This window comes from Thalassophryne amazonica, chromosome 9 (genome assembly GCF_902500255.1).
Source record: "Thalassophryne amazonica chromosome 9, fThaAma1.1, whole genome shotgun sequence".
NCBI lineage: Eukaryota > Metazoa > Chordata > Actinopteri > Batrachoidiformes > Batrachoididae > Thalassophryne > Thalassophryne amazonica.
In genome coordinates, this window is record NC_047111.1 from 109,571,161 (window position 1) to 109,582,062 (window position 10,902).

The window sequence follows — 10,902 nt, forward strand, 5'->3', positions numbered from 1 at the left end:
TTTTTTGCAGTCCTCCAGGATAGCTTAATTTATCAATAACTAGGCTTTAGTTCCTAATCTTTTTCTTACGCAACCTTTCTGTTCATTTTCCAGTTAGCCTACAGTGTCAAGATGTTCACAAATTGCATCAGCTATAATTCTTGTCAGCATTTATATGTTATTGTTAGACAACAGATGAATGTGTAACTATTGGGTAGCTGTGTTTCCTTGGTCTTTTGGTTCTGTATGAATTATCATGTGTCGATTCAGGTGGCTCTTGCGTCCAAATCTTCGACCACATTCAGAACAGCCACACTGTTTTAGTCCTGTATGAATTCTCATATGTCGTTTCAGGTTGCTCTTTCGTCCAAATCTTTGACCACATTCAGAACAGCCAAACTGTTTTTGTCCTGTATGAATTATCACATGTCGATTCAGATGGCTCTTGCGTCCAAATCTTCGCCCACATTCAGAACAGCCACACTGTTTTTGTCCTGTATGAATTATCATGTGTCGTTTCAGGTTGCTCTTTCGTCCAAATCTTTGACCACATTCAGAACAGCCAAATGGTTTTTGTCTTGTATGAATTATCATGTGTTTCTCCAGACTGCTCTTCTGACCAAATCTTTGACCACATTCAGAACAGCCAAATGGTTTTTGCCCTGTATGAAGTATCATGTGTTTGTTCAGGTCACTCTTTTGTACAAATGCTCGACCACATTCAGAACAGCCAAATGGTTTTTTTCCTGTATGAATTATCATGTGACCATTCAGGTGGCTCTTTTGTCTAAATCTTTGACCACAGTCAGAACATTCAAATGGTTTTTGTCCTGTATGAATTGTCAAGTGTCTGTTCAAGTCGCTCTTTTGTCCAAATCTTTGGCCACATTCAGAACACTCAAATGCTTTTTGTCCTGTGTGAATTATCAAGTGTCTGTTTAGGTTGCTCTTTTGTCCAAATCTTTGACCACATTCAGAACAGCCAAATGCTTTTTGTCCTGTATGAATTATCAAGTGTCTGTTCAGGTCGCGCTTTTGTCCAAATCTTTGGCCACATTCAGAACATTCAAATGCTTTTTGTCCCGTATGAATTATCAAGTGTCTGTTCAGGTTGCTCTTTCGTCCAAATCTTTTACCACACTCAGAACAGACAAATTGTTTTTGTCCTGTATGAATTTCCCTGTTTTTATTCAGAGTACCCTTTTGTTTCTGTCTTTTACCCTGATCAGAACAGCTAAATGGTTTTCTGCTTGCTTGCCTTCCCCTATGTTGCTCTAAGATGCTTATGTGACCAGATGCTTTTCCATATTTAGAGTCTTTAAACTGTTTCTCATCAGTGTTGCATGAACAAACAATATTGACATTTTTTCGACAGTTAAAACTTGACTGAAGTTCTCTGGTCTGTTTCCAGTCATAACTGTCATCAGTCTCAGTTCCAGAACTGTCTGAACTCCTGCCACTGGTATCTGGTTGGAAATGACTGTTTGGACCTGAGTTGCTGGCTGGTTGTGGTCCTCCGTCATCCTCTCCATCAGCTTCTGCTGTCAGTGTTCTGTGTACAGATGAGCTGCTGGCTACAGGCTCAGCCTCTGTGCTCTCATCACGTCGGCTTTGATGAAGCTGTGATGACTCTGGTTTTTCATCATCATTTTCACTCTTCACAGGGACGGCAGTGAAACCAAACTTGGTGAGATCTGCCTCCTCCAGCTGCTGAAGCTGCTCTCCCTGCTGACTTATCCACAGCTTCTCTTCTTCTTTAATGTCCTCCAGGTCAACACTCAGATTCCATTCCTGGTGTACAGGGAGAGTTTCTTCTTTAACAACCAACAACGGCTGCATGTCTGCAAAGAAACAAATTAACAATAAATGTTAGAACAACACTCATTAAAATAAAGCAGCAGAGTGGTGAGTTTGACCTGACGACAGTAAGTTATTGCACTGGTGGAAGTGGAACTGTAGTAATGATGTGCCGATGGTTCGAAGCGTGTGTCGAGTAATCCAGGAAGTGCTTGTGCAATGCGTGTTTTGAGACTTGTAACATTTTAGACTAGCAACATCATTGATGTCATTCCGAAGCCTCCCTGCCGGGTTGTACCACATGGTTGTTTCAGCTGAAGTAGTTGTCTAAAAAAAAAAAAAAAATTGTGTTAAAAAATGATTTATTATTTATTTTTAACTAACACATCAGTAAATGTCATTAATTTCATATTTTCATTTTGACAAAGGCAAGAACATATCTCTCAATGAGAATCAATTGTATGCCCTAATGCATGTATGTATTTGTGTCAATATACAGATCACAGTGCATTTTGGCTTGAGTTTGTGTTCTCTTATTGACCGATGTTCTGGAGCTATGTTCAGCACTTTGATTATTTTTTTTCTTCACCTGAATGCTTTATGAATTTATTATTACTACTACAACTGCATAAACTGCAGTTGAACACAATGTCAAGATTTGGCTGCGTGTAGTGATTTAAATAAATTTAAGCTAAATTACATGAGAAAACAGACAGTAAACACCCTAAACTTGAAAATCAACATGACGGTGCTGAGACTGAAACAAGATGGCATTGTGCCATTATTCCATTGGTTAAAGACCTGCGTGGAAGTCTGGAAGAAGGTCTGAACAAAAGTTCATGTTTGTATTTGTTTGGTCCTTTTAGTTTGGTTTCACACTTCATCTCAGATAAAATGTTTGGTGGATTAAAGAACAAAAAAAATTCTGACTGAATTTTTTCGAGGCCAAATCAAAAGCTGTTTTATAGAAACCCTTTTGCAATTGTATCCTAGCATTTAAGGTAAACCAAGGTGGAGACAGCAAATTGTTCTCCTGTTGAATAAGATTATATTTCACTCACTAACCATTGCTGCCCTTTTCTAACGCAGCATAATATTATAGAAAGACTTTAACCTACATATTATTTAAACACTTCAGGATAAACACATTTTTAAGGGGACACCTTTTACTTCATTCAAAACTAATTAAAATCTATGAGGCTCAATAAAAGGAACTTTTTGTAAGACTATTTTGTGAATTTTGTCAATTACTCTGATGACTTGCACCAAATGGAATCAGCCAGAGCTGCACAGTCTGGACAGCAGTTGCTGGAAGCTTCAAGCAGATGTCTTTTGCACATTTTTTTTAATTTTCTTTGCCTTTATCCCAACCTACATGTTTGTTTGATAAGATTACAAATGACAAGAGCTGTAATCATGAATATTTTGTGGCATCCTAACTGACCTGATTTTAAGAGATAGAACCCCAAACAGATCAAGTAATGCTGTTGTTTATAAATTAATAAAATATCAAATGACAAGGATCTATTTTAGCTGTTATATAAAATAAATAATGAATGTTTTTACATTCTTTCAACTGTACGAATATTTCATGAGGTGAAAGCTGGAACATACCATTCAACTTGGCTTCACTTCGTTGAATGGTATGTTCCCGCTTTCACCTCATGAAATATTCATACAATTGAACTCATAAACATTATTTATGTGTGTGTGTGTGTGTATGTGTATATATATATATATATATATATATATATATATATATATATATATATATATATATATATATATATATATATATATATTCATTTATTACTTTTTTTGCATAACTAAAGTGGGATGTGAAGCAATGTACAGTGGGGCAAAAAGTATTTAGTCAGTCCCTGATTGTGCAAGTTCTCCTACTTAGAAAGATGAGAGAGGTCTGTAATTTTCATCATAGGTACACTTCAACTATGAGACAAAATGAGAAAAAAAAAATTCAGGAAATCACATTGTAGGATTTAAAAAAAAATTGTAAAGTGTGGTGGAAAATAATTATGTGGTCAATAACAAAAGTTCAGCTCAATACTTTGTAACATAATCTTTGTTGGCAATGACAGAGGTCAAACATTTCCTGTAAGTCTTCACCAGGTTTGCACACACTGTAGCTGGTATTTTGGCCCATTCCTCCATGCAGATCTCCTCTAGAGCAGTGATGTTTTGGGGCTGTCGCTGGGCAACATGGACTTTCAACTCCCTCCACAAATTTTCTATAAGGTTGAGGTCTGGAGACTGGCTAGGCCACTCCAGGACCTTGAAATGCTTTTTACGGAGCCACTCCTTCATTGTCTGAGCAGTGTGTTTGGGATCATTGTCATGCTGGAAGACCCAGCCACATTGCATCTTCAATGCTCTCACTGATGGAAGGAGGTTTTGGCTTAAAATCTCATGATACATGGCCACATTCATTCTTCCCTTAACACGAATCAGTCGTCCTGTCCCCTTTGCAGAAAAACAGCCCCAAAGCATGATGTTTCCACCCCGAGGCTTCACAGTAGATATGGTGTTCTTGGGATGCAACTCGGCATTCTTCTTTCTCCAAACATGACTAGTTGAGTTTTTACTAAAAACTTCTATTTTGGTTTCATCTGACCACATGAAAATTCAGCAAGGTATGTCTTCTAGAATATATTCCATTTCTAAGGTAGAACTCTATTAGTGTATACTAAGGTATATCTAATATCTACATGATATTCTCCCAGTCCTCTTCTGGATCATCCATATGCTCTCTGGCAAACTTCAGATGGGCCTGGACACATACTGGCTTAAGCAGGGGGACACGCCTGGCACTACAGGATTTGAGTTCCTCTCTGTGTAGTGTGTAGCCTTTGTTACTTTGGTCCCAACTCTCTGCAGGTCATTTATCAGGTCCCTCCGTGTAGTTCTGGGATTTTTGGTCACCGTTCTCATGATCATTTTGACCCCAATGTTCTTACTGGTGTCCTTCGACAGCACTTTGGTCTTGGCCATGGTTGAGTTTGGAGTCTGACTGTTTGAGGCTGTGGACAGGTGTCTTTTATACATTTCACGAGTTCCAACAGATGCCATTAATACAGGTAACAGGTGGAGGACAGGTGGAGGCTCATCAATTAAACTTAGTGCAGAAATGTAGAAACCTTAGTCCCAGGCTAATAGTGACAAACATTTTACTTGTTAAAATGATTATCATTATTATCCAAGGCCTCCATTGCTGAGGCAGTTGCTTTGAGCTGTGGTCAGAAGGTGTTCGGTGCTTGGTGTGCCAGCAACCCAAGAACCTGCTGGTGGACTCCAGTGTGAGGAGAAGCCATCAGGCTGAAGAAGGAGGTATTTCATTCTTGGTTGGGAAAGAGGTCTCCAGAATCTCTGAACTTGTACCGGTGTCGCCGACCAAACGATTCCCTCGAAAAATTGGCCCGCCTTGCCTTCACTGAGTTTATTGCCTCGTTTCTGCTTTAACTGCACTCCAGTAATCATCTATCTCAGCTATCTGAGACAGATATCTGAAGCTTTTGTACAACAATCATTTCCACATAAATTCAGCATAATTTCATAATAAAAGACAGGGCAGCGATCAGAGCGCGACACCAGCACGCCTGAGACTGACTCTCTTCATCCAAAGCGATCAAAGGGAAATCTGATTATTAACCATCAGATGACAAAGTAAAACCTCTTAAATCATTCTAAACTCAGTTTTAAAAAGAAATGCTGCGACGTTCCGAAATGACGCATGCGCAGTAAAGGCAGGGCGGACCGATTTTACCGGAGACTATTTGGTCCGTGATACCAGCAGGCCAGAAGGACTGCAGACTCAGTGGTGGCTGAGGCAAAAACCTGGGCATGGGAGGAGTTTGGGGAGGCCATGGAAAATGACTTCCAGTCAGCCTCAAAGCAGTTCTGCAAACTGTCCAGTGCCTCAAGAAAGGGAGCTAGGTCTTAGCCCAGGCTGTGTTCAGCAGGGGAGGAAAGCTGCTAAACTGGACTGAAGATATCATTAGGCGGTGGAAAGATCACTTTGAGGATGTAATTAATAATGTAGCAGATAATTGAAACAATCCTTCACTTGGTGATACAAGCATCAGATTTGGCATGAATGTTCTTCAGAAATCTGGTTGAGAAAAAAGTGCTGCCCACCTGAAAATCCAATATGGTGCGAGGTAGGAGTCAATGAAGAATTGCACAAGGGTCAAAATTTAAAAAGGCTCCAATCATATTAAAAGCTGTACCACATTATGTTTCTGATCACAAAGATTCCAAAAAGGTATAGTTTGGATGATCTATGACTGAATGTTGTGGAGTTATGGGGTAAAAACAGCAAGAATGGCAACAAAGTTAATTTCAGTTTGTACAGGAGTCAAAAGTTAAAGTTGCCACAATTTTGGTAAAAGGTGGTGCAAATTATTGGTTGAACTAAAAGGCTTAATAAATGGAATACAACCCCTGGCAAAAATTATGGAATCACCGGCCTCGGGATGTTCATTCAGTTGTTTAATTTTGTAGAAAAAAAGCAGATCACAGACATGACACAAAACTAAAGTCATTTCAAATGGCAACTTTCTGGCTTTAAGAAACACTATAAGAAATCAGAAAAAAAAATTGTGGCAGTCAGTAACGGTTACTTTTTTAGACCAAGCAGAGGGGAAAAAATATGGAATCACTCAATTCTGAGGAATAAATTATGGAATCATGAAAAACAAAAGAATGCTCCAACACATCACTAGTATTTTGTTGCACCACCTCTGGATTTTATAACAGCTTGCAGTCACTGAGGCATGGACTTAATGAGTGACAAACAGTACTCTTCATCAATATGGCTCCAACTTTCTCTGATTGCTGTTGCCAGATCAGCTTTGCAGGTGGGAGCCTTGTCATGGACCATTTTCTTCAACTTCCACCAAAGATTTTCAATTGGATTAAGATCCGGACTATTTGCAGGCCATGACATTGACCCTATGTGTCTTTTTGCAAGGAATGTTTTCACAGTTTTTGCTCTATGGCAAGATGCATTATCATCTTGAAAAATGATTTCATTATCCCCAAACATCCTTTCAACTGATGGGATAAGAAAAGTGTCCAAAATATCAACGTAAACTTGTGCATTTATTGATGATGTAATGACAGCCATCTCCCCAGTGCCTTTACCTGACATGCAGCCCCATATCATCAATGACTGTGGAAATTTACATGTTCTCTTAAGGCAGTCATCTTTATAAATCTCATTGGAACGGCACCAAACAAAAATTCCAGCATCATCATCTTGCCCAATGCAGATTCGAGATTCATCACTGAATATGACTTTCATCCAGTCATCCACAGTCCACGATTGCTTTTCCTTAGCCCATTGTAATCTTGTTTTTTTCTGTTTAGGTTTTAATGACAGCTTTCATTTAGCTTTTCTGTATGTAAATCCCATTTCCTTTAGGCGGTTTCTTGCAGTTTGGTCACAGACGTTGACTCCAGTTTCCTCCCATTTGTTCCTCATTTGTTTTGTTGTGCATTTTCGATTTTTGAGACATATTGCTTGTACAAACTGAAACTAACCTTTGTCACCATTCTTGCTGTTTTTACCCCATAACATTCAGTCATAGACAGTCCAAACTATGCCTCTTTGGAATATTTATGATCAGACAAATAATGTGTTATACTTTTCAATGATTGGAGCTTTTTTAAATTTTAACCCCTGTGTAATTCTTCATTGACCCCTACCTGGCCACCATATTGGATTTTCAAGTGGCCAGCACTTTTTTCTCAAACACTGATTTATTAAGAACATTCATGCCAAATCTGATGCTTGTATCACCAAGTGAACAATTCTGGCCAAAAATCATACTTATCTGCTCCACTATAACCCTATTGACATGCCCATACTGACAAGAAGACAGGGATGGAAGACTCGGACGCATCTGGTGCAATCACCCTAGCAGAGGTCACTGGACTGGATGAGAAGCTTGATTATCTGGGACTCTAGTAGAGTCACTACTCTTCAAATAGAAAACAGTTGAGATGGTTGGGCAACTGGTGAGGATGCCCCCTGGTCATCTCCCCAAGAAGGTCTTCCAGGCACTTCCAACCGGGAGGAGGCCCCGGGGAAGACCCAGGACATGCTGGAGAGATTATATTTCCCAGCAGGTTTGGTAACGCCTTGGGATCTCCCTGGAAGAGTTATAAAACTAGGGAAGTGCGGAATGAAATGGTAAAATGGTAAATGGATTTATATAGCACTTTTCCATCTGCATCAGACGCTCAAAGCGCTTAACAAATAATGCCTCACATTCACCCCGATGTGAGGGTGCTGCCATACAAGGCGCTCACTACACACCGGGAGCAACAGGGGATTAAAAACCTTGCCCAGGCATCCTTAGTGATTTTCCAGTCAGGCTGAGATTTGAACCGAGGATCTTCTGGTCTCAAGCCCAACACCTTAACCACTAGACCATCACCTCCCATGGTTGCTAGCACCACTCATGCTAACAGGCAAAACTGACTGCTATCACAAAACCAAAGATAGTTCTTTTAACAAAGACTGTTTCTGGGACCATAATTCCATCTAGGGCTGAAACGATTAATCGAGTAACTTCAATAATTCGATTACAAAAAAATGTTAGAGACAAATTCTGTGCCTCGAAGCTTCGTTTAACGTTGTAGTACATATGCCAGGCCTGTGTGTGGCGCTGCAACGGCCGCAGGAAAAAAAAATCAGAAGAAGACTGGAGCATAACAGCTAATCAAATAGCAACAATAGCTACCGCTTTCCAACGTGACACACAGAGTAAAATAAAGCCTTTTAAGAGAAAGATGGTCCATGCTGATCATCTGAAATAGACTTATTGTGCATTTAAAGCGAAGCAGTGTGTTTGTGTATTTTTAAAAAACACACGGACCCGGTGGCCAGCTGCTGTCTCTCTCTACCCAGTGTGAGGGGCTCTCAGACCAGGCGAGTCACAGCTCTGTCCCCGGCTACATTGACAAACAGCAGAAGTCCACTCTTTCTTCTGTGTTTCCCTCAGACTCACACTGAGTGTTTGACTTTTTAATTTTTGCTTTTTTGGGAAACACACAACACTTCACAAACATGGTAACTTAAATAAAATAATAATTAAAAAAAAACTGACTGAGGCTTGCATGCTCAACCTCCAGCTCTAATGCATCTGCTGAATTGCAGAGAAAGAGGGATAAAAAAAAAAAAAAAAATCAGGGACCAGCCCATCAACCTTTATTAAAAAAAAAAAAAAACCTTAAAAATGGTTGTATTTTACAAGTTGGAGAAAACAAAACAGAAAGCCACATCCCATCGCCATTTCAGCAAAATGCCAACACTTTAGTGCAGTGACATTGTGCCATTGCTTAGGGAGAGCCCTGGACTATTGATGTTTAAAAACGCAGAAGTACTTTTTATGCGATTACTCGATTAATCGCCAGAATAAAAGATAGAATACTCGATTAGTAACAAAATCGATAGCTGCAGCCCTACTTCCATCACAGCCTCTCTTTCTCCCTCTCTCTCTTTTGCAAACCCACATTTCTGCACATTTCCATATTTACACTATCCGAGGCCACGTGTCACGCCTGGTAGCAAAGCCGGATATTAATGCTACCAAGGGAAAGTTCAGAACAGATTTGGAGGATTAAAAACAGCATCCATCCTTTTACCTCTTTTGTTCTCTTCTTTTCTACATTCAGATGCATTGAGAGCCACTCTGTTCTCAGAACTGTGGAATCTTTCAGGCGTCTGCTAATCTGGCTATTCATTTGACTTCCCCAAACACAGCTGCACTTCAAGGTCGCTGTGATAAAACCTCCTCAGAAGATCAACACTTAAGCTTCGCGCCCTGGTCTTCCCCCCTCCCCTCAGCTTCTCCAGCTCTGACACTCACTGTGCTCAGGACTGCTCAGGGCTGCCCCTCCCCCTCCAGGATTGTCGGACAAGGCCGTTGATGGCGCCAAACAGGCTGCCTCCGGAGTGTTCTGATAAACTGGACCTTTTCAAATCTCGGTTGTTGTCCTGTGTCCTTGTTTTTGTCTGTGTGATTATTGTTTTTCTGTGCTGATGGGGATTTTTTTCCTCATTGCTGCTGTGTAATGCAGCGGCTATGAGGGTTTTTTTTTCTCCTTTTCCCTCGTGTTTTGCTTTTCATATATATGTTTATGTACCGGGCCGGCCTATGTGTTGTGTGTGTGTTGTTTGTTATGGGTCGGTGTTGGTTTGCTCAGCCCTGCTGTTGACCAAGGCAGGGATGTACATCTGGAGCTGGTCCCCGGGCGCCTAATGGCGACTTCTGCACCTACTGGCAATTAGGATGGGTTAAACGCAGTAGACACATTTCAATGTGCAGGGAACATGTTCTTCTGTGCATATGACATATCATCTGTTGCTGCTCTGCTGCTCAGGCTGACCAATCACAAGTGTGAGACAACACCGAAATATCCCTGACATTGATCTGGCAGAAACAGATGTACATACAGTCCAGTACATTGAACAGCACAGTAACATTCAGAAGCAGAACAACAGCCAAAGTGCACAGAAAAATCATACAGCAATAAAATGCAGCAGCCAATCACATGTGACAAGCGATGATGTCATGTAGCCTATAGGTGACCGATGTAGCCTCAAAATTAGCCATTAGACTCTATAACTCCTCCCTCTGACACACAGTAACATAACAGCTGTCCCCTCCCTGTCTCATCAGTCCTGTTTTTTATGCTCCTCAAATGTCCAATAATAACATGTCTGCAGCTGCTCACATGTCCAAGAACTCTTCCACTCTCAGAATGAGCAATAAATCATTTGTACGTGTGATGTGGAGCCATAATTCACCTTCAGTGTTAAAGAGGTTTTTAAAGTCGTCTTATCCAGATAGATCTTCATTTTCTTCTAATGTGATTATTTTTAATATAAGGCAGCGTGGAGGTTAGTGTGCTCAGAGTTCAGCAGTTTTGAGTCATGATGTTGATTCATGAGCTTCAGATTTTATGAACTGTGTGCATAGTTCCATTTTTGTGTATAAAATGAGGAAAAACTGTAATCAATAGTATCGATTGATCAGCTTCATCAGTCCATCACCAAGCTTAACTGTCCTTCGTTTATCATCACAGTTTGTCTTATTTATT

At 40.3% G+C, this 10,902-nt stretch overlaps 1 long non-coding RNA gene across 1 annotated transcript; it reads right to left on the reverse strand.

Annotated features, from left to right (window-relative positions):
• Positions 1–334: 334 nt before the first annotated feature.
• LOC117516629 lies at positions 335–577 on the reverse strand. Its single transcript, XR_004562496.1, has 2 exons — positions 464–577; positions 335–378 (listed from the first exon to the last, which is right to left on the reverse strand). It is a non-coding gene; the product is annotated as an uncharacterized LOC117516629 (long non-coding RNA).
• Positions 578–10,902: the final 10,325 nt, after the last annotated feature.